Source organism: Gorilla gorilla, chromosome 14 (assembly GCF_029281585.2).
Source record: "Gorilla gorilla gorilla isolate KB3781 chromosome 14, NHGRI_mGorGor1-v2.1_pri, whole genome shotgun sequence".
NCBI lineage: Eukaryota > Metazoa > Chordata > Mammalia > Primates > Hominidae > Gorilla > Gorilla gorilla.
This window is the reverse complement of record NC_073238.2, coordinates 120,412,022-120,428,230: the sequence shown is the minus strand read 5'-3', so window position 1 is coordinate 120,428,230 and position 16,209 is coordinate 120,412,022. Positions and strand designations below refer to the sequence as shown.

The window sequence follows — 16,209 nt, the reverse complement described above, 5'->3', positions numbered from 1 at the left end:
AATTATAATTTTCATTGAGGGATCTATTAAAAAGGCTTTTACCTGACAGTAATTCTTCTTGTACTTACAGGTCATTATTACAATGAAGGGAAGAAAGGAAGACATGAAGGGGAAATGGGACTATTTACCAAGTGTATCTGCATAGACTAAAGGAGACAAGAGGAAGTACTGAGCACCTTGATTCCTGCAGATAATTATTTAAGAACCATAAGAATTCTTTCCTAGCTTCTCATAAGCCTGCTTATTCAAAGGGTGAGTAGTTGACATGATTTTACATCCCATTTATATTTCTTTATTAGATAATTTTATTTCAAATCTAGTCTTATTTTTTCTGAACTTTCTGGGATATATAACATTTTATATTATCATTTATGTCATCAAGAATGGAGATTTATATTCTTTTCTATTCACATGTTTATATAAATAATTGAACACCTCTAAACGACAGATACTATCATTTTATATATTGTTAATAAGTATCTTCATGGCTGGGCGTGGTGGCTCACGCCCGTAATCCCAGCACTTTGGGAGGCCGAGGTGGGCGGATCACCTGAGGTCAGGAGTTTGCGATCAGCCTGGCCAACGTGGTGAAACCCCATCTCTACTAAAAACAACAAAAATTAGCTGGGCATGGTAGCGTGCGCCTATAGTCCCAGCTACTAGGGAGGCCAAGGCAGGAGAATCGATCGCTCAAACCTGGGAGGCAGAGGTTTCAGTGAGCCGATATCGTGCCACTGCACTCTGGCCTGGGCAACAGAATGAGACCGTGCTTCAATAAATAAATTAATTAATTAATTAATAAATAAAGTATCTTAATGACAAACATTTAAATATATATAAATATTTACATTTATATATGGGAAGAGAGATCTGAAATTTTAAGCAACTTTTATCCAAAAAACCTATTTTTTTCAAAGTTCCTCCAACATCTATAAAAGAAGTAAAGTCACTTATAGATCTGTCTTACTTCAGGGCCTATGTTTTCCTCTACCATACAACACTGCACATTCACAGACACAGAAATCTTTTACATTTCTAAAATAAATAAAACATCCAACCTTCAGTTTAAAAAAAAATGCATTCTACAGATCCACCATAGACTAAACGACCAAACATAGTCAGAGGTGTTTACTTGTTTGTTTCGGTCTTAAGGGAATCTTCAAACTACCCTAGAGCCTCGTGTATCCAATGAGTGTAGTTTGGACATTGAATGAACGGTGATGTCATTAAATGAGCTATGGAGCAAGATGTAGGAACACGTTTTAGAGTAAATAACATATTTGGCCTCTGAGGTATAAAAAGGGAAGGAGGCTTTCTCAGGACATTTGGGTACCTGGTCCTTCATACTCAGGAGGTTTTTCCATCTTCATGTCACGGAATAAACTATGCTTTAAAGAAATGCTGCATCAGCAGAAAGTGTTTCAAATGTAAGGAAATTGTCATAGCTTTGAAATTATGTCAAATATCATTTTAACTAAGAGAGCCATTGTCTTTCCATATATTTATCTAGAAGAAAATTTACTGGACAAAATAAATATAGAACAACTTCATGTGTAGTCATTAACGGTTGGATAGGCAGTTACTATAAAATATGAATAATCTAAAAATCATTTTAGCCATTTGTTTTTAATAAATCTCACTTGTGATTGATTTATTAAAAACAGGGCCTCCAGAAGAAAGAAACTTAATACCTTTCCTCCATCATTATGAAGGCACTAGTACTGACGTAACTAAAATTAGATGGCAGGTTGAGGGAGGAAGAGATGATGCAGAGATGGTGTGTAATCTGTGTAAACAGTCTCTCAACTGTCTAGAGTTGGCTGTACGAATCTGTTGTTGGCTCCAGTTATAAGAACCAAGATATGTATGTAAGAACAAACATCCTTAATTTGCTTAGCAAGTCGTATGTATTTGATGGACCACCAATTTTATTTTATTTTATTTTATTTTTGAGATGGAGTCTTGCTCTGTCACCTGGGCTGGAGTGCAGTGGCGCGATCTCGGCTCACTGCAACCTCCATTTAGCAGGTTCAAGTGATTCTTCTGCCTCAGCCTCCCGAGTAGCTGGGATTACAAGTGCTCAAAACCACCCCCGGCTAATGTTTTTTTCTTTTCTTTTCTTTTCTTTTCTTTTCTTTTTTTAGTAGTAGACACAGGGTTTCACTATGTTGGCCAGGCTGGTCTCAAACTCCTGACCTCGTGATCTGCCCACCTCGGCCTCCCAAAGTGCTGGGATGATGGGATTACAAGCGTGAGCCACTACACCAGCCCTGATTTTTAAAAGGGATTTTAGAATTTCAGTTGAACATGTGTTTTTGAAGTAACTCCATATTGAATAGGGGAATCAGAGTAAGTAAACCACTACAGGAAAATCAGGAAGGCAGACTCCAATTTATGTTTTCTGTGTATAACCTACTTTAATAAGGAATTAAAAATCATAAGAGTAGCTTTATCTAGTGGCCTAGAACTTGATTATGAAAAGTAAGACAAAGGAAATCTGACCTCATGCCAGTGTCTGGAAGCCTTACAGGAACTGAAAGGACCCACGTGGAACAGCTGGCAACTGAAACTCATCTTGTCAATTTCAAGTGTAGTCCCTCTTCCCAATTCACCAGAGAAAACACAGCCAGCTTTGCATACAGTGTCTGGTGTCACCAGAGAAAACACAGCCAGGTTTGCATACAATATCTGGTGTCAGAATGACCAAACGATTGGCTTCTATCCCTTCAGGATTGTGAACAGAGAGCCAAGGCATACAACCAGTATGCCCACTCCGTCAGCTGCAAGACAGAGGAGATAAAGAATGCTGAACATTATGGGTCACTGCTTTGAAGTATTCAGAGGCCAAAATAGTTCAAAATAATTGTGTTAATCATTAAAAGTAGAAGAAGTAGAAGCCAAAATTATGCCTGCCTATATTTCAGTTTTGAATGTGTGGAGATCAGAAATTTAAAAAAAAAGTTTATGAGTTTCCCCTTTCAAACTTTGAGAAAAGACCATAAGAACCGGTGTTTTAGTAAATCATCTTCAAGAGTAATTTACTCATAAAAAGAAAAGAACTCACGATACCGTGTAAACAAAAGGCTAATAAATGCTGGTGTAAATAAGATTAAGGGAGGATAAAGATTAAGGAAAGCAGGATGTATCAAAAAACAAATAAATGAGAAATTTTCAGAGCTTGAATATACAAACAGGCACATCGAAAGAGGTTCAGTGGAAACCTAGTGCAATGAATGGGACAATTAATGCTTTTAAACATCACTTGGAACCACAGAAAATACCAACAGAAAAATCTGGTCACGTACAAGAGATAAGAGTCAGGGTTCCATGGATGTTCTTCTTAGATGAGAAGGACACTTCACTTTTATGGCGTTGTTCCCACAAATCCATAACCCAAGTTTCATCATGAGCAAGCCTCAGCCAAAGAAAAATTGAGATGTATTTTACAACATACCTGTTCAAGCCCTTTAAAAATGTCAAAATTGGCCAGGCACCATGGCTTCCACCTGTAATCCCAGCACTTTGGGAGGCCGAGATGGGTGGATCATTTGAGGTCAGGAGTTCGAGACTAGCCTGGACAATATGGGGAAACCCCAACTGCACTAAAAAAAAATAACAAAATTAGCCAGGTGTGGTGGTGTGGGCCTGTAATCCCAGCTACTTGGGAGGCTGAGGCAGGAGAATCTCTTGAACCCAGGAGCCAGGAGGCGGAGGTTGCAGTGAGCCAAGATCATGCCACTGTACTCCAACCTGGGCAACAGAGCAAAACTCCATCTCCCAAAAAAAAAAAAAAAAAAGCAAAGTCGTGAAAAACAAAGTAAGACTAAGGAACTGTCAGATTAGAGGGGACTGAGGAAACATGAAAATTAGATGAAATAGGGTATACAGTTTAGAATTATAGAACAGAAAGCAGGACATCAGTTGAACAACTAAAGAAATACAAATAAAGTCTATTTTAGTTAATATTGTTGTACCAATATTAATTTCTTAGTTGTAACAAATAAAATATCATTATGTAAGATGGCAACTTTAGGAAAAGTGGGGGGAAAGATATACAGGAATACTTTGTATTATCTTAGAAACTATTATGTCAATATTTTAATATAAAATTGTTAGAAATTGTGTCAGAAACACTGGATGTTAGAAGACAATGGAGGAATACCTCAAAAAATCTACAGAGAACTTCTTTTCAATCTATCATCATAGCATCAATCAAGTATGAGCTTCAAATTATGATATTTTATAATATGAGAATAATTCCGAAAATTTACCTTATACCAATATTTTCTTAGAAGATTACTTTAGGACGTGCTATAGTCAAACAGAGGGATAAACTAAGAAAAAGTATGATATGAGATATAGAAAATATATAGAAACAATTTAGAAAAATAATAAAAAGTAGTCCTATGATAATAGCAATATAAGAATGTTTAGATTGGAATAGAAGATGAATGCCCTCAAGAGTATAACCTCTGAAAGAAAAATTAAATAAATAAAAAAATTCTGACAGGATACCTGATCAGATAGAGATGTGACAAACCAGTATGTTGAAAGGTGATGACAGAAAGAGAGAATGGAAAGAGAGAGGCAGGAAGGAAAGGGGAAAAAAAGAAAGAAATGAAAGGCAATTCTCACACCAGTTAGAATGGTGATTATTAAAAAGTCAGGAAACAACAGGTGCTAGACAGGATGTGGAGAAATAGGAACACTTTTACACTATTGGTGGGACTGTAAACTAGTTCAACCATTGTGGAAGTCAGTGTGGCGATTCCTCAGGGATCTAGAACTAGAAATACCATTTGACCCAGTCATCCCATTACTGGCTATATACCCAAAGGATTATAAATCATGCTTCTATAAAGACACATGCACACGTATGTTTATTGCGGCACTATTCACAATAGCAAAGACTTGGAACCAACACAAATGTCCAACAATGATAGACTGGATTAAGAAAATGTGGCACATATACACCATGGAATACTATGCAGCCATAAAAAATGATGAGTTCATGTCCTTTGTAGGGACATGGATGAAGCTGGAAACCATCATTCTCAGCAAACTATCGCAAGGACAGAAAACCAAACACCGCATGTTCTCACTCATAGGTGGGAATTGAATAATGGGAACACCTGGACACAGGAAGGGGAACATCACACACCAGGGCCTGTTGTGGGGTGGGGGGAGGGGGGAGGGATAGTATTAGGAGATATACCTAATGCTAAATGACGAGTTAACGGGTGCAGCACACCAGCATGGCACATGTATACATATGTAACTAACCTGCACATTGTGCCCATGTACCCTAGAACTTAAAGTATAATATATATATTATATATATATAAAGAAATTCCAAGAAAATCAAAAGGCTGCATACAAATGAAATACTATATGACCATTATTTCCTTCTTGGCTTTTCCAAGAACAACATTTACTTAGTTACCACACTGAAATTACTATTCATTAATTTTAAGTAAACTGGCATTGAAAATATGGTTAATCTGGTTTTTTGTTGTTGTTGTTGTTGTTGTTGTTGTTTTTGAGACAGGGTCTCGCTCTGTTACCCAGGCTGGAGTGCAGTGCTGTGATCTTAGGTCACTGCAACCTCTGCCTCCCAGGTTCCAACAATCCTCCCACCTCAGCTTCCCCCAGTAGCTGGGATTACAGCTGTGTGCCACCATGCACAGCTAATTTTATATTTTTAGTAGAGATGGGGTTCGCCCTGCTGGCCAGGCTGGCCTCGAACTCCTGACTTCAAGTGATCTGCCTGCCTCAGCCTCCCCAAGTGTTGGGATTACAGGTGTGAGCCACCGTGCCCAGCCCAGAAATGTGTTTAGTAGTTTGAAGGGGCAAGTACCAGGTGCTAAGAGTTCACAGGGGAGGGATACTGGACTTAGACCTTCGGAATCAAGAAAAGCTTTCTATAGAAAGCACTGCCTAAGCTGAAGACTGAACACTGACCAGGCTGAATGAAAGATGTAGTGCTGGAGAGGATTTCAGTCAGAAAAAACATTTGAGAAGGTCCAGAAGAAAAATAAAACATCCTGTGTTCAAGGTACTGAAATAAATTGAGATTAAGGGGAGTGAAGAGTCAAGGTCTGGAGAGGTATTGAGTTGTCAAGAAATACAGTTTGAGAGGTAAAGGCCATATTAGGAAGTAATATATTTTTAAACTTTTGAAGCTTATTCTAAGGCTAATAACAAAGTGGTGTAGGCAGGAAAGTTGCAGTTATTATAAAACTTTCAGAAAGATTTATTTAAATTAATTAGAATTGAGAAAGAAAGAAGGCATTATTTTACATAATAAAAATATTTATTTGTTGTGTGAAAAATAAATAGTTTGGCCTAGAGGAGAACAGGGCCAGTAAGGAAGAGGGAAGAAATGCATAGATATAAAGGGTGTTAGGATAAAGCATAAGTAAGACTTAATGATAATTTAAACTTAAGGAACAAGGAAAATGAAGGAGCAATGAATACTTGAGTCACTTTGTAGATAGAGTCACCAATCACTCAACTCAGACAGAGTAGACTAGAGGTGGTTTTGGGGAAGCTAAAGACTCCACTTTTAGATCTCTGGAATACCCAAGATGGGAATTCAATTAGGCTATGATTTCAAGTTCAAACAAGAGAAACGGGATGGAGATATTTTTAGATACCATCTGATAATGATTAGTGATTGAAGCCATGGGAATGGATATTTTGTCAATGTTCTTTTGAGAGTTGTATCCTTCCGTAGTTATCTGATGGGTTTTTTAAATGGCGTAAAATAATCAGTAATTTAGAAGTTTCTATAAAGAAAGTTCGGCTACAAATACTTATCCTTTCTCTTTCATTCTCAAACCATGCATTAACCACCTATTAATGTGTTTAGAAAAACAGTAAGTAATTCAGGGTTCATGCTGGCAGAGAAGACCCACATAAGCAAACGTCTTTATAATGCAAGGAGCTAAATTCCCCAATATAAGAATGCAGTGTGCTCTGTGAGAATATGGAGAAACAAAGATAAGGAAAACCTAGGCAGAAATAGTTCAATTGATTGTTATTTCATACTGAGACAAATTTGCCAAGTATAAACTATATCCTATTACAAATTTAGATGCTTTGGGCCATGGGTCAGCTCCACGGCGACACCTACACTGAAGTTGTATTTAAGCTATCTGTCTGGATCACTTGGTTCACAAAAATGTTTGGATTACAAAAAGGAAATAGCATACACCTTGGAAGAACTGGCTCATTAGTCAAGATGCTGCTTACCAGTTGCCTGGGTTGGCTGCTCTGGTAAAGCAATATCAGTTGGAAAGCCGGGGGTGGAAGTCGGGGAGAGGCTGTCTTCTATGTCTTACATTTGCTATGTCTTTGGAGGAAAGATGCTTTCAGCAGTGTTCCTTAAATTTAAATATCTTTTCCTTTTGGACTCAAGGGTATGTTTATTCGACTTCATCATATCTAATCTCCTAGAATATTATTAACCTGAAGTTATTGTCAGTATCATATGATATTTATTGAATAACAACATGCTCTGATACTGCATATGAAATGAAATAACAAATGAACCTCCCTTACTTTAACTTAACTACTAATTAATTAGAAAAGAACCTTCACTCAAGGGGTTTGGAAAGGTCCAACAAGGGAATTAACAGATGAGAATTTAAGAGTACATGAACCCATCTGGATTTGAGATTTACGTGATGCTGGGTGATTAGTGATAAGAACAGAATGAAGTCACCTCAGGAGGCATCGTGATCTGGAAAGGAGGGAGATATTTCAGTGAATAATTGAGAGGATTCAGACAAAGTCATATGAGAGAAGCAGAGACAGACAGAGGGCTGGAGTCAGTGGATATGAGAATGATACTAGGAAGATGAAGAATGGACTGATTTGTAAAGAAATTGAGACCCAAGTTATCCTGTGTTAAGAGATAAGTTAAAACCATTAAAAAATATTGGTAGATCCTGAACTGCTGCTTTCAAGCCTAGTAATTTGATGTAAGAAATAATGAGAAATGCTCTTGATGTTGTGTCTGTTTCAGGGAAAGTTTTGTGGAGACAATGAAATAAATAAAATAGCATATTTAGATCAAGAGGCTGGTTTTCTTTTTCACAGGAAACATCTAAGAAACTCCTCTTAAAAGGGACAAGGTTTGAGTGTCAGAACCTGAAATAGGGCTATGGTAATAAATTGTTACCATTCCGAAGATTATCAAATTATCTCCTAGCTAAAAAAAGAGTTTTTAAACAAACATATGAAGATATACAATATAATAAATAAACTACTATGTTTATTTCAGATTCAACCATTTTAATCACAAAGAACAAAGCAACCTCAACTGAGAGCAGGCTTGATTTAGGTAAGCAAAGATTTGGATTTGAGGCAGTGAATATAGGAGGCATTGGAAAAGTTTGGGAAAAGACTGGTGGGCTTTGTGAGACAAAGTGACCATGCCATGAGAATTGTGAAAATAATGTAGATGTGGAATCCTGTAACAATGGCAATTAGTGATGAAGTGGTGACATGGGAATAAAGAGAAATGGGTCAACGTGATCATTTTTAGAAGGAAAAGCATTGAAACTTTGGAATGAGATTATGAAAAACAGAGGATGAGAAATTATGTTTCCAAGGTTTATTGCAAAAGCTGTGATGATGGCATACCTCAGATAGAAATGAATTATTTTAAAGGAAACCAGTTTTTAGAGAAAGATAATGAATCCAATTTTGAACACATTGAATTCAAAGTGACAATCCATCATCCATGCAGACTACCATGTAGACAGATAACCAAATAGAATAGAAACACCCGCCATATATAATAAAACCACAGGTGCACTCATTGAGTGAACCAGTACAGATAAACTATATTGTAGGGGCTCTCACATCTGGGAATAGGAAGACTCAATGAAGGCAATAAGGGGAAGTTAAAAAGAATAAGATAAACTGGGGAATTCAAGAAGATCTTCTTTGGCTTCCATAAGATCCTAGACTGTTTCTAGGAAGCAGTCACTGTTCAGCCATGGCCCAGAATGGTGATGACTGAGGGCAGGGCCATGGTTTGGTGCTCAGAGACCATTTGCCCTCTAGGAGCAACTGATGGAGAGAATAAATTGGGGAGAGAATAAATCTAGGGCAGTTGAAGGAGAGAATAAATTGGAAACCAAGAATGCCATAGCTAAAAAGGAAGCAGCAGGCAAGTTTGCACTTTTGAGGAGAAATTCTAGGAAGGGATTTCTCCACATTTCCATTTTAGGCCAGAAGTCTTTGACATGCTAGAGAGAAACATGGATTTTTTTTAAATGAATAAATGAGATAGTTGGCATTTTTGGCAAAGAAAGATTTCATTTTCAAGACCAAAATTTAAACAGCAATATTTAGCACAAAAATGTTTGTCAAATTCCTCCTGAATTTGAAAGCAACAACATATTAAAGCTTTTTCTTCTTTCCTGCAATAGCTGATGTTCACGATACAGTATTCCCTTGCCCTGGTGGGAATATGTCCTCGCTTATCCTGGTGGGAATATGTTCCCCTTTATCCTGGTGGGATATACTCCCTCTTATCCTAGTGGGACATGTTCCAACACTCCCAGTGGATGCCTGAAACCATGAATGGTATACCAAGCCCTACACACACTATGTTTTCATCATATACACACACATATGATAAAGTTTAATTTATAAATTAGGCATAGTTAGAGATAAACAATAATAGCTAATAATAAAATAGAATAATTATAACAATATACTATAATAAAAGTTGTCTGATGTGGTCTCTCTTTCTTTCAAAATATCTTATTGTACTGTACTCACCCTTTTTTGATGATGTGAGAAGATACCATGCCTATGTGATGTGATGAAGTAAGGTGAATGAGAAAGGCATCATGACGCAGGGTGGCCTACTATTGACCTAATAAGCAGGTTGTGTCTGCAGCATGGAGACCCTGGAAAAGGGATGATTCATGTCAAGGGAAGAATTGAATGGGACAGCACAGATTTCATCACATTACTCACAGCAGTGCACAATTTAAAACTTATGAATTGTTTATTTATAGAATTTTCCATTTAATATTTTGAAAAGGCAGTGTGCCACAGGTAATTGAAACCACAGAAAGTGAAACTGCAGATGAGGGAGGACTACTGTATTCTTAGAGCAATTGTATGTCATTGGAATATTATTGATAGTTTAATGAAAAAACAAATTAGATCAACATGGGTGGTACCATTAGGAAAGATGGTAGATTTTCAATTCAAATTCACAACTTTCAAAGAAAAATATTGTGAGTCTCTGCTATGAGATAGATATTGAGAAATGGTGTAGATATGTATTCGTCTGTTTTCATGGTGCTAACAAAGACACACCTGAGACTGGGCAATTTACAAAAGAAAGAGGTTTAAGAGACGCACAGTTCCACGTGGCTGGGGAGGCCTCACAATCATGATGGAAGGCAAGGATGAGCAAGTCACGTCTTACACGGATGGCAGCGGGCAAAGAGAGAGAACTTGTGCAGGGAAACTCCTGTTTGTTAAAACTATCAGATCTCATGAGACATAGTCACTATCATAAGAAAAGCACAGGAAAGATCCACCCCATGATTCAGTTACCTCTTACGAGATTCCTTCCACAACGTGTGGGAATTCTGGGAGTTACAGTTCAGGATGAGATTTGGGTGGGGACACAGCCAAACCATATCAAGATATCAGCAGAAATGAACAAAAAATGAGTGATTTTAAAATTACTCAGTTTATTACTGATATTCTGATGTGCATTCCATAAGAGATAATTACATTGTACACCTAATGCCAAAGTTCTTACAGTTCAAACTCTAGGAGCAAGAGCTGCCCAAGAACCATTGCCAAAAAGTTACAGGGAGAGCCTCAGTGTTTGTTTGGACTCTCCAGCTCCTACCTTCCCCTCTCTCTTTCCTTGCTCTTCTCTCTCCATCATTCTTCCCAGCCTTCCCAGGTGCTGGGGACTCAGCTTCCATGATGCTGCCTCAGACTTTCTATCCATACGGTATTATTGCACTGTGTCTCAGAGGAGAAGAGGGAGGCCATCTGGAGAAGGTTCAGGGCACCTCAGCAGTATCTCTTGCCTGTCCTTTGCTCCTGCTTCCTGATCCCTGCCAGGGGCACACCTGGAGAAACTTAGAAAACCCTTCAGAAAAGAGTAACAGAGAAAACTCACCAAATACAAGCCATTCAATGTGCCGTCATAAGTTCAACCCAAATCTTGTTTCAAGTTACAGATAGAGAATTCCAGTGCTTCTTATCAGCTTTATGCACTTTATTCATGCTTCAGAAAGTTGCTAAACAGTGTAAATGAATATTTGGGAGAAGAATAAAGAACTACTCTGAAAATCTGAAAAGAGTTAAAATAAATTCCAGTGCACTTTGATTCTTCCTTTACAAATACAAAGGATTTATGGTCTTTTGCATCAGCCAGGGTGGCCACTGGGAAGTCAGAGTTTATCTATATCCATCTTCACATTTATTACAACCACACACAGCATTTATCATACTTGTATTCAGACATGATGCTATTATTATTTTCCACTGGCATGGCTTTTAAACCCCAAAGCATTAGAGACAGATAGATAGATAGATAGATAGACAGAGATATTTATACAATAAAAGAATTATATATATAAATAAAATGTCTTTATATAATGAAGAAATTCATATAAAGGAATATATTATATACTATATATGGTTGTATAAAATTATATATTATAAATTATATATTATATGTAATTTGCATGTTTATAATTTATAATTACATTATATATAATTATATAATTTATAAAATTATATATAAAATTTGTGTATATTATAAAATATGTAATATATAATTTATAATATAATTTATATATAATATATTATATTATAATTTATATATATTATATTATAATTTATATATAATATATAATATATTATATATAATTTATAATATAATATATTATAAATATATATAATTTATATATAATATATTATATATATCATGTATTGTATATATACATACATATTTCCACCAATGTGATTTTAAAAGACTACCATAAACTCACTGAAAAGAAAAAATAGCAGTTGGTTTCCAAGACATGAGGACATCAGTTGGAATAACGTTTCTTCCATAGAATTAAATGCATCTCTGGTGTCTTGGAAAGGCAATTTCCTATCAAATGGGTAAAGTGTTTGTACTAATACTGTATAAAGATGACTACAATAAAATAGGCACAAAGAATCTCACAACTTAAAACATCCCATCTTTATTCTATAGCTGTAAACTCAGAGAGACAATGATCCCATGATTTTATGGGAGTAGAAAAACACTTTATTGAGTGTTTTCTATGTACCAGACACTGTGTACATTTTGCCATGTTGTCCCGATTTTATTAAATGCAGTCCTTTTCCTGTTCAGTGTCACCATTCGGAGGTTTTTTTCAAGACACTCTGGTGCTCCATGAGATCTAATCTCCATTAATGTGACATATATGCTGATATTATGTAAGTGTGTGTGCATATGTACACTGACACACATCGTTTGCATTTGTAATTTTTTTTTTACCCAGTTGCCTCATAAAAGATTAAAATGGAAGATTAGACTCCATTCAGAGTTTGACAATGCCTCAATAATAAATCAGTTCTCATCATTTGAAGAACTATGAGGTGGAACAAAAAATGATTTGAGATTCATACCGTTGTATACCTACTCTTTAAAAAAAAGATGCAATTTACACATCTGCAAATCTTAGGAAATGGCTTAGAGAATTTGCATGATTTGGGCACATGAAGCCATTTTAGCACGTAAATTCCTTCCTTTCATCTCTAACGGGTGTAGAAAGGATACAAACATATTTTTTGCAGATGATGTGAATTATTGACTGGCATAAATAGCAACTCACACTAAATGCTTCAGAAATGTGTTTTTTAATTGAGTGAAGATGGAATAAAAAAATGCAGGAAAAGTCCTGTTCTACGAGAGCTGAAGATATGGAATTAGATACAGTATTTGTGAGTGTGTTTGTATGTGTGTGCCATAGCTAATATTATAATTTTTGGTTGGTCTTCCTTGTCCATTTAATATTTGTAGCATTTGTTGATGGATTTTTACTAAATGATGACAAAATAATGAAGCAGATTAGTAAGAAAACCTACAAATTGTTTACTAGATCTTCACTGTCTATATAAAATACATGAACTAAAAGGTAAATACGGATTTTTACCTACTAAAGAAAACTACTAGAATTTATTGCACTTTAAAAATATCATGTAGTGTGTTGTAAAATGAACCCAATCAGATGTTCTCTTAAAGGACTATATTAGGGTATTGTAAATAGTTTTCCTAAAAGTGGATTTTTTTTTGCACCACAATTCAAATAATGCCAGAATTGCCAGCTATAAACCAAATGTGAAGTCCATGAGCTTGAAAAGCCCATAGTGTTCACAGGGATCAGTCCCTTTTTTACACTGGAAACAGCCCCAGAAAGTTCCAGCCAGTAATGAAAGATGGTGCACAATGGCTGTGACAGAACCGTGATCAAATCCGGTCATTGTGAGTCTTCTGGCCAGCGTCGATTTTCTACCACATGTGTTTTGTGGCCTCCATAAGATGTTAAAGGAACACTGAATCATTGGAAATCCATAATACTCAGATTCTTGGCTTAGAGAGATTATTTACCCCGGGGTGCCTTTCTGACATAAACACTAGCCTTGGGTATAGTAACAGGGAGTAAATAGAATAGTCCAACTCATATGAATGCAAGAAATTATAATGTGATTAATTTTTTTGGTCATTTCAATTTATTGAAGGTAATTCAGTTGGCTCTGTGAATGTATATAGGAAATTTAGAAATATAAATATGTTTTTTTTTCCCACTAGGTTAACTGCAGTGAATCAAACTATTGGATTATAATTCCATGAAGGTAAGAAAGAGCTCCAGATGGTTTTCATCCTATCACCAGGACCTGCACAGTATGAGTGCCTGGTGCATAACAAACTTTATTAATTATCTTTTCTGTCTTTCTTTCCCCAACCATGTGTATACATACACACGCACACACACATATATATGTACATACACATATATACATGTGTATGGATGCATAATCACATACACACGTGTATATATACACATATATACATGTGTATGGACACACGTACACATATGTGTATATATACACATATATACATGTGTATGGGCATATACATATATATAATACATGTGTATGGGCACATTCCTCTATATACACACATACACGTACATACAATAAATAAATGGTTGAATGGCAAAATGACTAAATGGATTTAGTACAACCTAATGATATGCCACAGATTTGTCAAAGAGCCCTGGAATTGAGTAAAAGTGAATGAACTAAATTCCAAGATCTTTTACAACCTATGATTTCATTCCAGCAGAAATTTGTAAATATGTGTACCATAGATTTATACAAAACGTTAATGGTGGCATTATTTGGAATAGCTCCAAATGGGAAAAAGCCCAAATGTCAATCAACAGTAGAATGGATGGATTTTGGTATATCCATAGAATGGAATTCTAGACCACAGTTAAAATGAGTAGATTATTGCTACACCCAGCAACATGGATGAAACTCAAAACTCCTTGAGTGGATAAAGCCAGGCTGTTTACGATTACATTCTCTATAAGAACTTTTATTCAAATTTCAAATACAAGCAAAACTATTCTACAGTGAGACAAGTCAGTGGTTACCTTTGGCAGTTAGTGTACCCAGGCTGGCGCAGGAGGGAAGTTTCTAGGTGATGAAGATGTTTTAATTCCTGATCTAATCCTAGCTTTACTGATGGGTTTACTTTGAAAAATTCATCAAGATGACTATGCACTTTCTGTAGGTTTACATGAAAATTTCAATGACACACTTGATTGTATGACTTTGGACATTACTTTTCTTTTCTGTGCCTTAATTTCCTCAATTGAAAAGTGAGGAAGAGAATGCTTACCTCTAAGGATTGACATAAAGATTAGTGGCTGAGCACGGTGGTTCACACCTGTAATCCCAGCACTTTGGGAGGCAGAGGCAGGCGGATCACAAGATCAGGAGTTTGAAACCAGCCTGGGCAAGATGGTGAAACCCCGTCTCTACTAAAAAAATACAAAAAAAAAAAAAAAAAATTAGCCAGGCATGGTGGCATACGCCTGTATTCCCAGCTACTTGGGAGGCTGAGTCATGAGAATTGCTTGAACCCGGGAGGCGGAGGTTGCAGTGAGCTGAGATCACGCCACTACACTCCAGCCTGAGCAACAACAGAGCAAGACTCCATCTAAAAAAACAAAACAAAACAAAAACAAACAAACAAACGAAAAGATTAGATTAGCAAGTAGAGTATGTGTAAAACCACCTGGAAAAATGCCTGGAGTGTGTGTTCAGTATTTAATTGTAGAAACAGTTACCTTCATAAACAACAGGACATTGTGGGAACATCTGTTAATTACCGAACAGTCTTTTTAGGACCCCCTGGGGTTTGTGGATAGTAATTTTTATTAATAACACCTTTATATGGGCTGAAATCACAATGATACTGTGTCAAATTAACCAGCAGTTAAGAGCTATGCTTCTTCTTTTTGCCAATTTACTTGTTTTATTTGTTTTTAATTGACAAATAAAATTGTGTGTATTTATCTTGCACAACAAGGTGTTTTAAAATATGTATACATTGTGGAATGGCTAAATTGAGTTAATTAACATATGCATTACCTCACACAGTTATTTTAGGAACTATGTTTCTAGAAGTCTGTAAGGTAGATGGATTGATATTTTTAACCTGATTCATTCATTCATTTCTTCATTTAACCCAGGAATTTTTTGAGGGTCAGTTTCAGAGCATGCGCTACACTAAGTGTCGGGATTACTAAAATCAAGGAACAGTTACTGACACAACAAATCGACGTGAAGTCCTAAAAGAGAGAACATAGACACATAAAAACATAGTATAACACAATATATTAAAATATACACAACGAAACATATAAGATAAACACAGAAATGTTTGGAGCAATGAATTAGATACTTAACTGGTTTAGAAATGTTTTGAAAAAATGTATGCTAATATGTCTTTTGTTCAAAATTTATTAATTATATAATTAACTTTTAATTATGATAAAATACATAATATAAAATTTATTATCTTAAGTACTTTTAAGTATTCAGTTCAGTCATGTTCACTATATTTATATTGATGTGGAACAG

At 36.0% G+C, this 16,209-nt stretch overlaps 1 long non-coding RNA gene across 1 annotated transcript in view; it reads left to right on the top strand.

Moving 5' to 3' along the window:
- LOC109029318 (uncharacterized) overlaps positions 1-16,209 on the top strand; it is a 29,859-nt gene that overhangs the window by 1,428 nt on the left and 12,222 nt on the right. The window contains exons 2-4 of the long non-coding RNA XR_002008375.4: positions 71-252; positions 8,288-8,347; positions 13,865-13,908. This is a non-coding gene — a long non-coding RNA (uncharacterized lncRNA). The remainder of the gene's footprint in view (positions 1-70; positions 253-8,287; positions 8,348-13,864; positions 13,909-16,209) is intronic.